Source organism: Pinus tabuliformis, chromosome 3_1 (genome assembly GCF_031772625.1).
Source record: "Pinus tabuliformis cultivar Carrire ecotype Pingquan chromosome 3_1, CPIR1, whole genome shotgun sequence".
In the NCBI taxonomy this organism is placed as follows: Eukaryota; Viridiplantae; Streptophyta; class Pinopsida; order Pinales; family Pinaceae; genus Pinus; species Pinus tabuliformis.
In genome coordinates this window covers 928692962-928712333 of record NC_142301.1, presented here as the reverse complement: position 1 = coordinate 928712333, position 19372 = coordinate 928692962, and the positions used below count along the sequence as shown (strand labels likewise).

The 19372-nt window shown below is 37.2% G+C and overlaps 1 pseudogene; it reads right to left on the bottom strand.

Annotated features, from left to right (window-relative positions):
* Window positions 1-13586: 13586 nt before the first annotated feature.
* On the bottom strand, window positions 13587-14480 carry LOC149190791 (arabinogalactan O-methyltransferase 1 pseudogene; annotated as a pseudogene).
* Window positions 14481-19372: the final 4892 nt, after the last annotated feature.

The window sequence follows — 19372 nt, the reverse complement described above, 5'->3', positions numbered from 1 at the left end:
CATATACGGAAACTGGGAATATACGCAGGATATGCGCATGTCTCCATATATCCCTAACTTTCCTATATGTGCATATCTTCCGTATATGCACATCGTTCATGTATCTACATCGTAGATGCGCAAATTCCATATACAGAAATTGCGCATATACGGAAACTGTGCATATACGGAAGATGTACGCATATAAGTAAATTGAGCATATACGGAAGATATGCGCATGTCTTTCGTATATCCCTAAATTTCCTGTACGTGCATATCTTCTGTATATGCATGTTTTTCATGTATCTACATTGTAGATGCGCAAATTCCATATACAGAAATTGTGCATATACGGAAACTGTGCATATACGGAAGATATGCGCTTATATGGAAATTGGGCATATACGGAAGATATGCTCATATCTTCCGTATATCCCTAACTTTCCTATATGTGCATATCTTCCGTATATGCACGTCGTTTATGTCTTTGCATCGTATATGCGTAAATTCAATATATAGAAATTCTGCATATACGGAAACTGTGCATATATGGAAGATATGTGCATATACGGAAATTGTGCATATACGGAAGATATGCGCATGTCTTTCGTATATCCCTAACTTTCCTGTATGTGCATATCTTCCGTATATGCATGATGTTCATGTAACTACATCATAGATGCGCAAATTCCATATATAGAAATTGCGCATATACAGAAACTGTGCATATACGGAAGATATACGCATATACGGAAATTGAGCATATACGAAGATATGCGCATGTCTTCCGTATATCACTAACTTTCCTGTATGTACATATCTTCCATATATCCACGTCATTTATGTATCTACATCGTATATGCGCAAATTTAATGTACATAAATTGCGCATATACGGAAGATATGTGCATATACAGAAATTGGGCATATACGGAAGATATGCGCATGTCTTCTGTATATCCCTAACTTTCCTGTATGTGCATATATTCCGTATATGCACATTGTTCATGTATCTGCATTGCAGATGCAGAAATTCCATATACAGAAATTGCGCATATATGGAAGATTGGGCATATACGGAAGATATGCGAATATATGGAAACTAGGCATATACGGAAGATATGCGCATGTCTTCCATATATCCCCAACTTTCCTGCGCATGTCTTCCGTATATCCATAACTTTCATGTATGTGCATATCTTCTGTATATGCACGTCGTTCATGTATCTGCATCGCAGATGCGCAAATTCCATATACATAAATTGTGCATATACGGAAACTGTGCATATACGGAAGATATGCATATATACGGAAATTGCACATATACGGAAGATATGCGCATGTCTTCCGTATATCCGTAACTTTCATGTATGTACATATCTTCCGTATATGTACGTCGTTCATGTATCCGCATCGTAGATGCGCAAATTCCATATAGATAAATTGCGCATATACGGAAACTGTGATATGCGCATATACGGAAATTCGGCATATACGGAAGATATGCGCATATCTTCCGTATATTCCTAACTTTCCTGTATGTGCATATCTTTCGTATATGCACATTGTTTATGTATTTGCATCATATATGCGCAAATTCCATACATAGAAATTGTGCATATACGGAAACTGTGCATATATGGAAGATGTGCGCATACAGGAAACTGGGCATATACGGAAGATATGCGCATGTCTTCCTTATATCCCTAACATTCCTGTATGTGCATAGTTTCCGTATATGTATGTCGTTCATGTATCTGCATCGAAGATGCGCAAATTCCATATACAGAAATTGCGCATATACGGAAACTGGGCATATACGGAAGATATGCGCATATCTTCCGTATATGCATAGTTTCCGTATATGCGCAATTTCTGTAGATGGCATTTGCTCATCTTCGATGCAGATACATGAACGACGTGCATATACGGAAGATATGCACATACAAGAAATTTAAGGATATAAGGAAGACATGCACATATCTTCCGTATATGCCCAGTTTCCGTATATGCGCACATCTTCCGTATATGCACAGTTTCCGTATATGCGCAATTTCTGTATATGGAATTTGGGCATATATGATGTAGATACATAAACGACGTGCATATACGGAAGATATGCACATACAGGAAAGTTAGGAATATATGGAAGATATGCGCATATCTTCCGTATATGCCCAATTTCTGTATATGCGCATATTTTTCGTATATGCACAGTTTCCGTATATGCGCAATTTCTGTATATGGAATTTGTGCTTGTACGATGCAGATACATGAACGATGTGAATATATTGAAGATATGCACATATAGGAAAGTTAGGGATATACAGAAGACATGCGCATATCTTCCGTATATACACATATCTTCCATATATGCACAGTTTCCGTATATGCACAGTTTTCGTGGTTGATCGTTTTTCCACGTATGTTGTCTTTGTTCCAACAAAGATGCCATGTGGAGCCGAGCAGACTGCGGAGTTGTTCTTCAAGAACATAGTGAAGTATTGGGGGATGCCATTAAGCATCGTGTTGGATCGAGATCCGCGATTTACAGGCAGATTTTGGACCACATTGTTCAAGTTAGTCGGCACAGAGTTGTTGATGAGTTCGAGTTACCATCTGCAGACAGATGGACAGACCAAGAGGATCAACGCATTGCTAGAGGATTACTTGAGACATTATGTGACAGCTGATCAGAAGAATTGGCTTGAGCTCTTCGATGTGGCTCAGTGGAGGAGGTTTCAGAGGCATTTGAGCATTCTAAACACATCTTTTTACACTTTTGAGCATAATAGAGAGGCCCAATCCATTAGAAGCTGGACCAAGGAGACGTAGCCTAGGAGGGATGAACTCCTTTATCATGCTCCTGTTGTAATGTTAAGTCCTTGGTTTGCCAAGGTGTATATTACAATTCACGGTTGCTTGGTAAACCTTTATGCCTAGATTCCCTTGTTTGATTTATTTTTGTTGTTAATTTCTAAAATCAATTAATTAACCCCAACACAACATCCTTCCTATGGAAATGCTCCTTAGTAGACCTTAGCCTAAGACTAATGACAATAGTTCTCGAATCCACCAATCAAGGAAACCTCTCTGACGGGAATCCTGATCCTTTTCCTTCTTTTGAAAATATTAGTGCTCCTTATATGGCAACATTATCCCTTGCCAAATTTACCATTGGTTTTCCAGTTTAGTTATTTTCAACCCCTATGGTTCCAAATGTCCAAACTGCTTCTCAACTGGGTTCTCCTCCACCTGAACAATATTAACCTCTAGTTGAGCCTAATGTTGACTCTTTTCTTTCTTCGCATGTTCTGTCTTCTTCCTCTTCTTCCTCTTCGTCTGGTAAAATCCTGCAAGCTAGTAACTAGGTGGATAAGAAGAAGAAGAAAAATAAGCAAAGGGCCAACTAAGCAACCATTTCTAAAATTGTCATTGATGTTGAAAAATATTCCAATAAACCTCTTAAAGAGAAATTCCCTTGCAATATTTGTAAGGGTGACCACCTTCTTTGAGAATGTCCTAGTATTCCCAAGATATTAGAAGTGTGGTCCATAAATTCACATCGACCTTTGTCATCAGCCTTGGGAGATCATGCTGGTGATAAACCTTCAACTAGTGATGGTAAAACTCATGGGAAAAAGAGAAAAAAAAAATTTCCTTGTAAGTTATGTGAAGGGAATCATCCTATTCACCTTTTTCCTTATATCGATGAAGCCTCTAATGTGTTGGATAACCTTACCACTTCTCAACCTTTTCTTCCAACTAGTTATTAGAAGATTTCCCTTGATCCTCCACTAGTTGATCAAGTAATTGATTGAAACTCATCTACGATCCATCCCACTCTTTCTAAAAGTGAATCCCATGAGTCTGTTTCTGACCAACCATTGGTCGAAAAAATGGTTGACTCGATTCTGATTTAAGTTGATCATATCTATCCTGTAGAGAGTGAAGTTCGTATCACTCAAGTTCTTCTGGTTTCTTCAGATTCCAAAGAATTAGGGCGAAATCCTCCTATTATCATAGTACAAGGGGGCGATCCTCCTATTCCCACGATATGGGGGGGGGATCCTCCTGTTCTCGTAATACAAGAGGGAAGTCCTCCCATTCCGATGACACCCTCTCCAAGTAGTTTAGTCACTTTCTTTGATTGGAGTCGACTGGCAGGATATCATCTTCCTTCCTATGTGCCCTTTGAAATCATGATACAAGCTTATAATATACTCGTACCTGGCACAATCATGGATGACGGTGCATTTGTTAGTATTCTGTCTTCAATTAATTGGCAAGCTTTAGGTTCTCTGCAGCTTGTGCCCGTTACCTAGAATCTGTTATCTTTTAACAAAGGAACCAATTAGATTTTAATTTAGGAACATGATAATTGTCCAAGGACCTTTAGATTTTAATTTACTCCTCAACCAAGACTATGTTTATGTCATGGGAGATCTTGTCTCTTCTCTCTTTCGTGTGATATGTTTCCCGCAAGAAGGAAGAATTGTGGCCATTGATCAACTTTCGTTCATTGGTCTTAATATAAGATTAACCGTTTGCTGGACTGAGATAGACTAATACAAAAAATGAATAGCTTGGTCACACGTGACTAAGAGGTTCTCTTGAATATTGTTTTCTACCTTTTCAGATTCAAGAGGCTATCTATGAAAAATGACCTCTCAATTTTTCTTTTTGCCTCTTTTTCAAACAATTTAAACATGAAAAAGACACCGAGTTACCCTTCCATCAGAATTCTAAAACTGAAACGATGAAGGAGTTGTCACCATGATGAGACCGAGACAAGACCGAGCTACTCCTTCCTAGGGCTCATTAAAAATACTAGGATGGATTCATCCAAAGGATGAACTTATACAACAAGCATATGGTATCCTCTTCAGGCTTGGGATTAAAAATAAAGAGGTACTCGCTATAAATAGTGGAGGAATAATGGAATTAAACATATATCTGGTATTTTGTATAAAGGAAACATGTCACTCTTGAACATGACACTTATCTGTATCTCGTGTCGGGTTTGGGTTATCCTCACTTCATCACTGTTCTTACTAGGTTTGGGAAATCCATTTTCCTCTAATTTGATTATATCTTATTATCACCATGACCTATGATCCTATGTTGAGTCATATGCTACCAAATTCTGAAGTCGTGTTGTCGATATGTTCAAGACAAGTCCCATCTGCTATTCAAACAACTTATACCCAGTTTGACTTTTCTGTAACAATCCTGAATCACTCTTGCCAACTCTACAAAATTCTATTTTTTCGTGTCGATGATGTGGGAAAAATTATGGCCCTTGTTTAACGGATCACTTCCTGTCGACTCCAACTCATTGTCCAAGAAGATGATCTAGAAACTCCCTTTCATTACCTTGGAGCTTGCATGCCTCAATGACAGGTTCTTCGCATTCAATGATAGGTTCACATCATTGGCCTTCGATCGAATGATTCTGTGAGTGTTCGAATTCATTTTCATTGTTTACACTCGTGGATTGTGATGTTGTACCTTGAGTACCATCGTCTTTATTGGCGGTTTCTCTCGTGCTTGTCAACGGTTCACATCATTGATTAGTAATTAGGTGGTTTCTCCATGTTCAACTCTGACACATTTATTCACATGGTTAAATTCATACTTTGGTTGGATCAGGATGGAGATGAAGACCTTGGGTTTCATCTGATAAATCTAGGCTACGTGGAGTTATTAAGTATTCATGATTGTACACATGCCCCCTTTTATTCGAATGGCTACATCCATGCCATGGATCCATGCACATGATCCTTTCTAGTTGGATGGCTGCATCCATGCTGTAGATCTATGTATTGTTAGATGCTTACACTTCGAGCATACTTACATCAGAGATGTGAGATATATTGTATAATGTTTGATTTGTAGGTCTCTTGAGGGTGGTTCTCCAAATTCCTTTCTTTTATTTTTAAAGCATTTCATCCATCACTTCCCATTTTGGCTTCATGCTTTGTGGGGCATCTGTTATACAATACTTTTTCACTCTCGGTCTCATATCCTAAGTGTCACATTTTGTGTTGTCAATGTCGCAAGTGTCACAAAGTGATGAAAGCTATCAAAATAAATGTATTCACCATGAAACATGTTGAGAAGCATCCCTGAAGGAAGAAGAAGACTTTCTTTGAAGAAATTCTGAAGAACTTGTCCAAAACCTTGTTTTTCAAGCCCAACGCTACTTTTAGCAAACAAACCCGTGCTAGTAACTTTTTGTCTAACTAGTGACTAGCGTTGACAACATGCCTTTTGATAGGAAAATATGCACTAGCCCTCTTCAGGTAGTTTTTCCTAAAATGGAGGAGAATATTCTCCTACTAGAAGTCTCGAAAACAACGAGATGGTTGTCGTTGAATGAGGATTGGATTGAGAACTCCCATTCCTGGTTCTTGATCCTAATTTCATGGATCTTCCCCTTGAAATGTGGAACCTCTCCCTCCTTTTATGGATCCTCAACTCCCTCTCCTTCCCTATAGATCAAACCTCTACCATCTACTTTTGTTTAGCTGCTGGTTGGTTATTGCTTGGTTGCATTCCTATGCTGAAACTATGCCTAAATGCTGCCCATTTTGCTAAGGAGAAAGGAGTGCTTGAAGGTCTTGGCTAGGACTTGGAAACTCCCCTAAAGGAGGCTTCCAACATCAAGGCTTAAGTGGTTGTAATGATTCTCTTTATTATCTATTAATAATACATTATGTGTTTTCTTTCCATAAATGTGTCTATCATTCCTCATTTAGTATAATACTCCTTGATCTGTTATATGGTTTATATTGGAATGGTTTTTTTTGTGTATGTGTTTGTTGTCTCCACATGATTTTCCTTTTAGGTAATCATCAACATCGACAAAGAGGAGATTGATCTTGGAAGCGAGAGAATCAAGGACGACACCAACATATTTTAGCATCAGAGTGTGGTAGGTCATCTATCCTCCTTTATGTTTTCTGCTATAAATTAGGAACGTTTGCAAATATTTGTCTAGTTTGTTGCTAGATCCTCCCATAGGACTAGAGGGATCATTTTTTTCCACAAAAAGGATTGCATGCACAACAATATGTTATATTTTCCACTAGGGTTTCATACAAATCCTAGATCTCATACAAGAGAATCAATCAAAACCAATCACAGCTTAGTCATTAACATGACCAGCTTCCACTAGGGTTAGTTCAAACCCCAGATTTTTCAATCAATCATAAATCCAAAATAAAACTAGGATTTCATCAAGCTTACACAAATCTCAAATCATTAGAGATTTTTACTTCTACTAAGGTTTAACTTCAAAACCCTAAAATTTCACAAATACTATCATCCTATAAATACAAACTTTGACTAGAGCTTTGTTCCAAACTCTAGTATTCATGACCATCGACAAATAGGTCAACTCATACATCTAGGACTTCATAATCATGCATAGGAATTTCATATCATTTGTTAGTCAAACCCAACTTCTCAAAGATCAATAAGAGTTAGACATACAACAAACTTGATTAGACTAGTGTGTGATCAGAAAAACACACACATACTAAGGAAATCATTTCTAAGAAATTATAAGGGCCTTGCTTACACATTTCACCAAACCCTAATGAGTTAGGGTTTCAATATAGGAACATAGCAAACCCAATATTACCAAAACTTCCAAAGGTTCGATATTTTAGACTTTATGATTCAATCCTAATAAGTTAGGTTTTCATGATCATACCAAAATCCCAAACATGACATCATCAATTAAAACTTCAAATAACATTCCTCAATAACCCTAAGCAGTTTAGAGTTTTAGAAATTTCCATAAGCATACCCTTAGGACCTGTCCAAGGTTCTATAAAATCAATTAAGAATAGGAGTGGGGTAGATTTATCAAGTGATAAATCATCGAAAAATAAGAATAAATATGATTCACTATAGCTAGACACAACGATGTTAGTAATGGATTGTCAAATGAATAAACAGTTATTATAAAGAAATCAATGTTTTAAAGCATACCTTTGTTCCTTGACAAACATTGTCTTGAGAAGTCCTCTTTCATACTCCTTAAGAATATAGCAGATGTTTTCCTAATCAAGAAAATAGAGGGAGAATTGTGATTAGTATTAATATAAATAAAACCAAAATATGAAAGGAAATGAGATACTTATCTTTGGGAGTTGTTGGGGGCTCCCTTCAAATCTCGAGGGATACCTATAAAATTACAAAAAAAGAACAATGTATTTTTCCAAAAACATGTTAAAAACCTATAAATTCTAAAAAACAATAAACAAAAAATAAAAAATAAAAAATAGAATATCTTGAACGAGACACAAAGGACTTAATAATGTGGGTCCCTTATGTTAGATTCTTCAGGTTTGACTTTATTTGGATCTTCTTCTTCAACAATGTTAGCACAATCTATATATTTCTTATTCTTTGGATTGTCAATATGGTCACTCCTATAGTGACCCTTCTTATGACATTGATAGCATTCTACTTTGGACATGTCTACTTTATTCCTTGGTCCTTTTGATTTCTTTCATTTGTATTGAGCAGTGTAGGCATTATATACTTCTTCAGGATTGGAAAGTAGAGAGATCCTCAATTATTCTTGGCTACACTCAGTCCATAGTTCTTCAAAAGTGGGAACTTCCTTCCAATTGTTAAGTCTTGCATCAAATGAACCCCAAGTAGGTGGAAATCCTAATAGAGTGGTGGTCACGAGTTCTTTGTCTGGAAAAATTTCACCAATGGCCAAAAAAACCATCTTTGATTCTTGATATATTCACAAGGAAGGATGCCACTGTATCTTCTTTAGTCATAATTTTGGTCCTTAGTTCATTCTTCAATCTTGCCACATGACCAATGTTCTTAATAGTGAATAACTTTGACAAGGCTTCATACATGCCTTGAGTATGATTTATGTTGGGTATAAATGGTACAAGATTGTCCTTTATTCCTTCTACCATTAGAGTCATGGCCACCAATTCTAATTCTATGAATTTTACTTTGTCAACATCACTAGATTCATCTGTAGGCTTCTTTACTTTTCCTTTGACCAAGCCTAGTACCTTGTTCTTTTCAAGGATGAGGTCAATCCTTTTCTTCCAAGACTTGTAGTTTGAGGCTCCTTCAAGTTTGTTCTCTCCCTTTATTGTGTTATACATATTCCTTGAATATAGTAGACTTCTTCCCTGAGATAATACTTTTGAATGGTTCCTTGATCAAGTGCTTAAGACTTCCTTTTTATTCTTTCTTCACCAAAGCTCTGACACCATGTTAGAAAATCAGAAAGGGAGAAATATTTTCTTATACTTGATAATTACTTGTGATCTTCTTGACTTCTTATTAAGTTTTATATCTTATTTCCTTTAGTTCATCAAGAAATTACCAAAGAAAAAGAACATAAAAATAATGGACACCAGATATAGGCACCATGCCAGGGAAAAATCCCCATCGAGGGGAAAAATTGTCGAAATTCTCTTCAACCTAGACAAGACCAAACCTTCCCTCCACACCAAGTCAGCATCCCAAAACTTCAACCTCTCTTCCAGCAACTTCGACTATGTAGCAGCTTTTGGCCTCAAGCAGATTCCGACATCAAGCAACTTTCGGCATCAGGAAACCTTGGAAGACTTCAATGTCCCAAACTAGGGCACGAAACAAAGAGAGTGAGGCACCAAATTTTTTTTTTCTTCTTCTCCTTAGACTCCACCCAACTCGCACTTCCTTCGGCTTCCTTAGACCCACTTCACACTTTTTTGGGTTCCTTAGAGATATCAAACTTGCTTGAGATGAGATGCTCCAAATGAATTCGACTTGCTTCTATTTATAGGCTTCAAGGGAGGTTTAATTGATGTCCTTAGGCTAACTTGATCTCTTCTAGTCCAACTTGAATATCCTTAGGCTGACTTGATGTGGATGATACATAAATTATATTTGACTCAATACGAAACCTTTTTACATGATTCAAAATCCCAAGAAGGGTCTCTTTAAAAGTAAAATGACTCTATTGACTCAGAATAAATCCTAGAAGTCCTCAATGTGGACTTTGACCTAAAACATGGTAATCGAAGCATGAAACCCATGCTTTAATAAGTCATGATAATAATAATAAAAATTATTTTCTTTATTCTTTTGACAATATGACTCAAATACATTTAATGAAGACTGAACCTAGTTACATTTTCCAACAATGTAATCTCTCCAACAACATCAATGTGTGGCCAATATCAAAATATCCGAGAAACACTAAGAAATAACAACAACATCAAAAGATTTGACACTATAACACCATCAACAACATAGATTCATCATCTCCTCAATCTCAAGCCATCAACACATTCTCTCTCCCCATTAGAGAAAAGACCAAGCAACAACATCCATCATACCAAAACATCATGAGAAACAAAATTCTCTCCCATATATCTAACTACCCCATGATGATTCCTCTCCATGATGCTTAATAACTCCTTATCCTCTCTCTTCTAAAACATCACTATTGTCTCCAAAAACACCATCAATGTGTGTTTCTAAGTCATCTCCTCACTATTTTTTTATATGTCTACAACCAATTTGTTGCTATAATCATCTTCAAATCATTACTTTTTTTCTACATCTTCATTTCCTTGCAACAATATCTATTGATATTACAACTACTTCTCGATCATGAACATAGTTTGTTCCTTCATCTTCTTAATTCTCAAGATTTATCTTCTACTCTATTGAACTACTACTATAAATCATCACTTCAACATATTGTTTACTTTGGCAACATCCTTGTTGAGTATTTGATTTGGTATATTCCATTTCGTTTTTACTTGTGGCACATTCCATTCTACCAACAACAAAATCAATATGTAAAACATTATGTGAATCAACTATTCTCATTTGCATCTCGTGTAATGGCATTTCTCATTCCTTGCCATTCGTGTTTAGACACCATCTTATGCTGCAATATCACTCACTTTTGCAACCTCCCTGCTTGCAACTTTATACTACAATACCACTTATTGTTGTAACACTTTTTTCCACAAAATCATCCACTGTTGCAACAACATCTCTAATCTACCTATACATTCTCTTGCTAAAGTTGTTACTCTAATAATTCTTCAGTTTGTTGCACAAACTCCTTCATGTTATTCTTTTCAATGTAGATTTCTATCACACATCCTTCTTCACTCTCTTTTGGCATAATATCAACAAAATGAACAGTCTACACTAAAACATTACTAATTCTCCATAACAAATGAAGATCATTTTCTTCATTGCTACACTCACCTTTTTCCACTTAATATTTTTGTTCTTCTCCGAGCATTTTGCCCATGGGCATGCTTTCAAATTCATGCACGCCATTCTCACTTCCATCATTCTTGTCCACAATTGAAATAATTTATTTTTTCTTTTGCTCTATCTACCTACTCTCTTTCTTTTCTTCTTCTACTTCTCCTACACTTTCAATGCAAAATAACAAGCCTCTTATAATAAATTCATCTCCTTCACAAAATCTTCTTGCTAATTGGTAACTTTAAATAATGCACAAATTTCATAATTTCTTCCTTTATCTCTATTATAACATTAGCTCTCATGGACATTTCACAAATCTATTCAAATTTTTTCTCTATACCCATTATTGTACTTCAATTAATCTTATCTTCTAGGCATGTTCAAAACATACTCAAAATCTATAAACTTACCTCTTAACTTGCTGACCATATCCTCCCAATTTTGGATCTTGTATTTTCATTTATTTTCATCTAACTTTAGATACTATAGTCAATCATATGTATAGCTCCTTAATCTACCTCTAGCAATATTTACTCACATGGAGTATTCAACTACATGGAATTCAAAATAATGTCGAGTGTCTTCAATCCACTCCATTAATTCTCCTTGATCAGCATGGCTAGAATATGCATGCAACTTCTTCATTTTGTGTTGTTACATCTTCTACACTTCATCTAGCTCTTCTATAGGAACTTGCCTTTTCATATTTACTCTTTTTTAAATGAAATGTTTCACTTTTTATGCTAACTCAATGGTATTCAATCTTTCCATAATCACCTTCATCATGACTACAAGGTCATCAACAACAACTTCATATTTTCCTTTGTTGTCTCTCCCTATATCCAACATAAAAAATTCATGTCTTCTCATCATGTGGTATAAAATTCATTTCTTCTCATCATGTTGTCTTCTTCAGCATGCCAATTTTTAACAATACTATTTTTTTTTACCTCATGCCTCTCTTAATGTTCATCATCCTTTCTTTTGCTGTCTCTCCTTATATCCATCATAAGAAATCAAAGAAAATTTTAAGGATGGAAATTTATCTTAAAGTTTAGTGACTTAGGGAAATCTCACAACTCCCTAATATGCAAACCATAAAATGTTTCTTGATAGTTTTGTAAACTTATTCAAATTTCTAATGGTTTTATATATAGTCTCTATAAATTTTGACGATTTTTAAGGTAAAACAATTTTATACTATAAAATTTGGGCGAATCATTTTTAAGAAAAATGATAGTTGGCCATTTTTTTTTAAATGATGAAAAATTAACCCACCTACAAATATTAACCCCTAAAAGTTTCCTTCTAAGGGTCATATTATCTTCTTCAACATACCCAATTTTAACAATATTATTTTTTAACAACATGCAAAATACCTCTCTTAGTATTCTATCTGCATCATTTCCCTTTACACAATAATAATATTTTAATTTTATACCACGTTTCTACACAATCAACTACAACTCAAGCTCAACATCCTCTCACTCTTCTTAAAAAATTATACTTAACGCTTTATTCTTGTTTGAAAACATCTGCCACATTCAAGAGTTTCCATACTCTCAGGATTCAGTTAATCTGATACCACTTCATGCACTGCCAATGGCCCTGAAATCAAATTCACAGAGCAAAAACACTCATACTATACATAAGATCTACAAACAAACATTCCACACAGAATCTATCGTCAAATCAAAGATATTCAACATCAACCTATTTAAAGTATATCGAATCAATGGGTAATTCTCTTGAGCTTTGTTTCATTCACAAAACCAATCACACTATCTCTAAATCACAGACAACCACCAATTATAAGAAGCCCAAATCTTGGAGAGCCTCTAAAATCTCAAATATTTAGACTATGAAGTGATAACTACTCAATTTCCAAGTCTAAGGGTAATTCCAACATTTACTGAATTGGTATTGATTACACACAGTTAATAATCATCTCATGAACTTCCATTTATTGGGGTAATTCAAACATTTATTCAATTGTTTTGCAGGAACTACTAGTTGTCCCACACACCTATCAAAACCTATAAAAAACATTTATAATTTAAACATAAATAGATAATATTAAATACCCTTCCCTATGCGAAATGCAATCTGGATTTTCTCCTCTAATGAGCTCTGTGTAAGGCTTAGGACTCGTCATAAACAGATGCATTGGTGCTTATGTACTAAATTTTCCATACATTTTGTCTACAGGGAAAGTCTACATGGAGAATAAGAAGTGCAGTTGCATATTGTTGAAAACAGAGATGAAGGGCTAAGGCTTATTGTTCTCCATCCCCAATTGTCGGTCGAAAATACCATGATGAGTAAACACTGCAACCATTATTCCTTATTGTTCATAGGTGACAGACAGAAGAAGCCATCAGTGCTACCGCTGGTGGGCTTCATCCTGGAAAATGTGGGAACCCTGAAATGCCAAAGCCTCCCCAAAGATCCCACCAGATTGTTGTTGCACAGGAACTCCCCGCCATACATTTGCTCCACTCTCCTATCAACATCATGAAGGAAAATATCTGTGGATCCTTCCTTCTTCCTGTTACTGGCCATCACGACTGCCGTGAAAATGACGGACATTCTCCCGGGCGCGTCATCGAAGTAACCACGGGAGGCGTCAATCATGATCATATCCCACTCCGTCTCGTAGATGAGCGTGGGAAAATTGGTGAGAGCGAGCTCACATTTGGAGGACCTCAAGGCCCGGGTGGGGCTGCAGGAGGATACATTTCTTCTGTAGTTGTGCAGTAGGGTGTCCGCCAATGACATTTTCGTTTGGTATTGGACGTGTTAAGCTTCAATTCCTGGTTGGCTCTCCACAACTTTCCGTATCCAATTGGAGTCCTCTTCCATGAAAATGGTTTTGCCGTGGGCATTGAGGGCATTCCAAAGGGGTCTGTCGTAGCCGAGGCCGAAGACAAGGAAATTGCAGGGGCTTCTCACAGAAAGTACTTCCAGGGTGAGATTGATTTCAGCTTTCTTCTGCTGGGGTAGGATCTTGCTCGTCACGTAGTGCACAAGCATCCTCGCAACCTCGCCCAGAAGCCACTGCTGGTCCTGCTCAACCCCATGACTAGATGAAAGCGGAGAAGAAAAGGTGCCGCCTTTAGCGCCTTTATTAAATTCAAAATGAAATGGAATTTCGAAAATGGTGGTAGACGAGGAAGCCAAAGGAGGTTGTAGGAGGAGACGAGACAGGTCTGATAGTGGTTGCAGATACATTGAATACTGGAGCCTACCGGAGGTAGGGTGATCGAGTTGCCGGAATATGCATGGAGATGTATGGCTTTCATATGCATATGTAGCATGTCTTCAGATGCACGAATGTCCTGTGTCAGGTACTTAGCACTCATTTATGTTTCTATAGGGTCTGAAATAGGAACTGCCGTAATTTATAGCGATAACGGTAACAAATGTAACCTACGTGCCGATGGTCTTAAACCTAGACAATTTGATAACCGTTTCTCATCTTGACAGTTGGCCAATTTAATCTCACAATGATAAACGATGAGGAGTGAATATTAAATTTGAAATTTGCGAATTTCTAGTTTGAGATTTTAGTTATAAAAAATTATTTTGAGAATATTGGTTCGTTAAAAGAAAAAAAGAATAGATGACTAGATGTGTAAAATTAATGAATAAAAAAATAAATCTACTTAAATTATAAATAAAGCGACCCATTTCTTTTTGGAATTACTGTATTTTTTTATTATTTTTACTTTCCTGTATAAATTTAGTAAATAATAAAGTTTTCTTAAATATGGTTTTCCCTGCACTTAATAAATTTTTATATAAAAAATTATTATTCAATTTATTTCATAATGAATATAGATTAATTTTTGTCTTGAGATGTGATTCACTTTTTTGTGCTTCTGTGATGTATAATTAAGTTACATTTAAAAATAATAAAATATTATTTACTTAATAAATAAAATCAGTGTTAATTATAATAAAATATTTTAATTTCCATCTTATTTTTTGAATAAATGGATAAAATAATTAGAATAAGAAAAGAAAAAAAAAATAGTAAGAGAGAGATATGTGCTTTTTTAATTGTAGAGTTGATGGATAACATGCAAAAATAACACTATCAATAATATTATTAAAATATAATATTTAAAACAACAATATATTAATAATAATAAAAAAATTAAATATTATAATTTTATATCAATTTTATATAGTGAAAATCTCAATCTTAATATGGAGCTGATACATAATAAGAACTATTAATAACAAAAAAAAATTAATATGTATTATAAATCAATTATTTCAATATGCATGTTTTTTTTCTTTTTGTAAGGTTTAGCGAGACTTTATATTATTAAAATACAGTAAAATACATGATGCAGAGTGGGAGTCGATGGGACCTCCCTGTGTCTGCCTTTGTACAACTGAGCTGGTCTAGTCTCTGCTTTCACTCTCTCCTTTTTTTTTTCCTTTGAGTGGTTCGCTTACAGCTTGTATAATTGTCAATAGATGCAGATATGGAAGAATCAAAGGAGCCTAGCATTCGCTATGCTTCTTGGTCTACCTTGTTTATGGTGTGGCATTTCTCTCTAAGTTCCCCCTCCTCCAAGTCTTGCCAAAGGATGTGATAGTCTTCACTATTGGACTGAACGCCAGCATTAGCTATGGTGTCGGCCAGCTTATTTGCAGTTCTTCTGACTTCTTGAAAGGTAATGCCTTGAATGTTACCGAGATGGGCTTGCAGATCCTTTAGGATTTTCGAGAGCCTCCAACTGGGTCTGATCTTGTCCACTTGAGTGCCGCTTTGAAGTTTTCTCATCATCTTGATGACAATCTCCGAGTCTCCTTCCACTATCAGGGGTAGAAATTTGTAGTGGTCATCCAGCGTGATGCCTTTGATGAGAGCAATCAGTTCTGTAGCATTGTTGGTGTTGTTTCCCATATTGCCATGGTAGATAAGCTTGATATTCTCCGTGTGGTACCTGATTGCTCTGTCGTACCAGGCTTTTCCTGGGTTTTGCTTTGACGTGCCATTGAAGTTTAGTTTGAATGCTGGAAATGGTGGTGTTCCCCATTTTTCCTGCTTCATCGCTTCTGTGGTCTGGTTCCTACTAGTAGGATTTGTCCGGGCTTTGAGATTGAGGATTTGGACAATCCTTTGATCCTCTGGTGACAGGCCTCTTGCAGCATTATGTCCATGACGTGGATCGTTTCTATTATTAGCCGCCTCGTTTTTTCCATTAACCTATTCACTCACATCGCAGAGTTCTTAAAGATTCGAGCATTGTGCTCTTTCCAGAGAATCCATACCACGACTCTCGGAATGAGGTTTCGTGCCCTATTGATCAGATTATTGGTGGACATGGTTAATCACCAATTGCTCAAGGTAAGGCAGATCGAGTCTCTGTTTCTGTCGGTTTGCCTGAAGACAAAAGCTATATCATCCCATAGCACGCAAGCGATGGGGCATGTGTTGAGAATGTGGTTGAGCATTTCATTATCATTCTCGTAGAGGGCACATAGAGAGGGTTCGATGAAACTCCATCATTGTAGACTGTTCCAAGTAAGCGCTTTGTTGTGCATGACTAGCCAAGAGAACAGGGTTATTTTGGGCCAAGTGCCTCTAGATCAGAGGGCGTGCCATCAGGGGTCCAGTTGCCAGTCAGGTGAAGCAGTGATGATTTTGTAGGCTTCTTTTATATTGAAATTTCCTTTAGAATTGTTTCCCCATTACCGAATGTCTTCTGGTTGAGGTGAGGATCCTGCGTTGCTCTAGCTGTTGTAGGAGTTGTTCTATATTTCCATTGTGGTCTTGAGTTGGCCATTGATCTTTGGTTAGCCATTTTTTCCAAGTGGTGGTCACTGTTTGGGGTTGCCAATAATATTCTACCCTTTTTAGCCCTGCCTCTTGCATGTCATTTTTTAGTGTAGTCCAATCTGGGTGATCCAAAGGAGGGAGTTCTTGCCAAGCATCCTCCCAAAATAGGGCAGTGTTGCCTTGGTGCAGTTCCGAGAAGCAGTGCTGCCGAACAATGTGTCGGTTCTCCCATACTTTGTTCCAGAGGGGAGAGCCTTGAGTGCTTCCAGTGAGCCTGATGAGGTCTTTGTCCTGTATTTGACTTGTGTACTTTTCTTTCCACAAGGTGCCCCATAGGGAATTAGGATTATCCACCCATCTCCACTAGATTTTTGTTGTAATAGCCTTGCTTAGGATTTCAGGATCTCTTAGGCCCAGTCCTCCTCCTAGCTTTGGTTTGCATATGTCTGTCCACTTGAGGAGGGCCCATTTGCGCTTCTTTGAATCTCCATTCTAGAGGTAGGACCGCTAGATGTTCCGAATGGATTTGTAGACTGATTTGGGTGCCGCAAGGGCTGAGAGCATGTAGGCCGGCATTATTTGAAGAACTGATTGGACTAGTACCAGTTCGCTGGCCATGTTTAGTGCTCGATGAGTCCAACTTCTTAATCCGGCCTTCATTTTGTTGAGGAAATCTTCCCAATTTGCAGCTTTGGGGGCGTATTCTGAAAGTGGGATGTTGAGGTATTTGGTTGGAAGGGAGTTCCTTTGAATCTTGAGAATTTTACTGAGATTTCTCTGCACAGGAATAGAAGTGTTGAAGAAAAATAATTTGGATTTTGTTAGATTGATCTCCATACCTGAGGCTTCCGTGAAAGTACTTATCACCTTGTTGAAGGTTCGAGCTTCCTTTACTATGGGGGTTCACATAAGCATTGTGTCATCAACAAATTGCTGATGCGTTACTCTGGGTCCTTGATGTGCAGCTTTGATGCCTTTGAGCTGATTCGTTTGGACTGGTTGGGATAGAGATCTTCTGAGGCCCTCTGCCATGATGAAAAACACAAAAGGTGACTAAGAATCTCCTTGCCATATGCCTCTGGATGGGAGGAATGGTTGTAAGGGGCCTTCGTTCAGCATGATTGAGAAGAATGCTCCTGAGACCATTTCCATTATCCATTTTATCCAAATCTGACTGAAGCCGAAAGCTTGGAGGATTTATCTGATGTATTTCTAGCTGATTTTGTGGAAGGCCTTGGAGAGGTCAAGTTGAATGAGCATGCCCATGATCTTTAGAGTTATGATAGAATGCAGCACCTCTTGGTTGAGAATGATGTTGTTAGTTATCTATCTTCCTTAAACATATCCAGACTGTTCCTGAGAAATGATTGAGGGAAGGATGGGTTTAAGTCTATTGGCCATCAATTTTGAGAGGATTTTATAGATGACATTGCAAAGGGCTATAGGTCTGAACTTGTTGGGGGAGTCAGCATGATCAGATTTGGGGATGAGGGTGAGGAAGGTAGCATTGATGGTCGGCAACACTCTCTTGGTTCTGTGGAAGTTCTTTATCAGATTGAAAAGGTCTGCTTTGATGATGTGCCAACAAGCTTTGAAGAATTCAATTATAAAGCCATCTGGTCTACGGGCTTTGTCAGAGGCCATGGTGAAGACGACTTCTTCAATCTCCTACTCAGTGAACTCTCTTAAGAGAAGGGAGTTTTTCTCCTCCGTTACTAAGGGGGGAATAGCACTAATGATTTTGTTGATAGCTTGGGTTCTATCTTGATTGGGCTCAGAGAGCAATGACCTGAAGTATAAATTTAGTTCAGATCCTATTTGCTCTCTAGTTGAGACCTTAGCACCATCATCTTTTTTTAGGGATAGAATACGGTTGTTGGCTCTGTGCTGAATGGTTGATTTATGGAAGAAGCTTGTGTTTCATTCCCCATGCTTTAGCCACTGCACCCATGATTTTTGTTTCCATAGCAGCTCTTCTTGTCTTAGCCTGTCTTCCCGTTGCTTTTGGAGGTTTGATTCCTGAGCTCACCTGTCCTCGTTACACCCTTCCTTGATCATTGACTGTTGGAGGCCCGCCATTTTTTCCTCAAGCTATTTTTTGGCTTGAAAAATGTTACCAAATGTGTTCTTGTTCTAGCCTTTGAGCTTGGTCTTAATGCTCTTGAGCTTTTGCTGAAAGATGTACATAATGTTGTCTCTCTTTACAGAGGTTTGGGTCCACCAACTTTGTATATTTTGAATGAAGGTTGGGTGATCTATCCAGAAGCTTTTGAACTTGAAAGGCTGGTTTTGGGGCTTGATCATATTGGTGAAGTGCAGCTATACT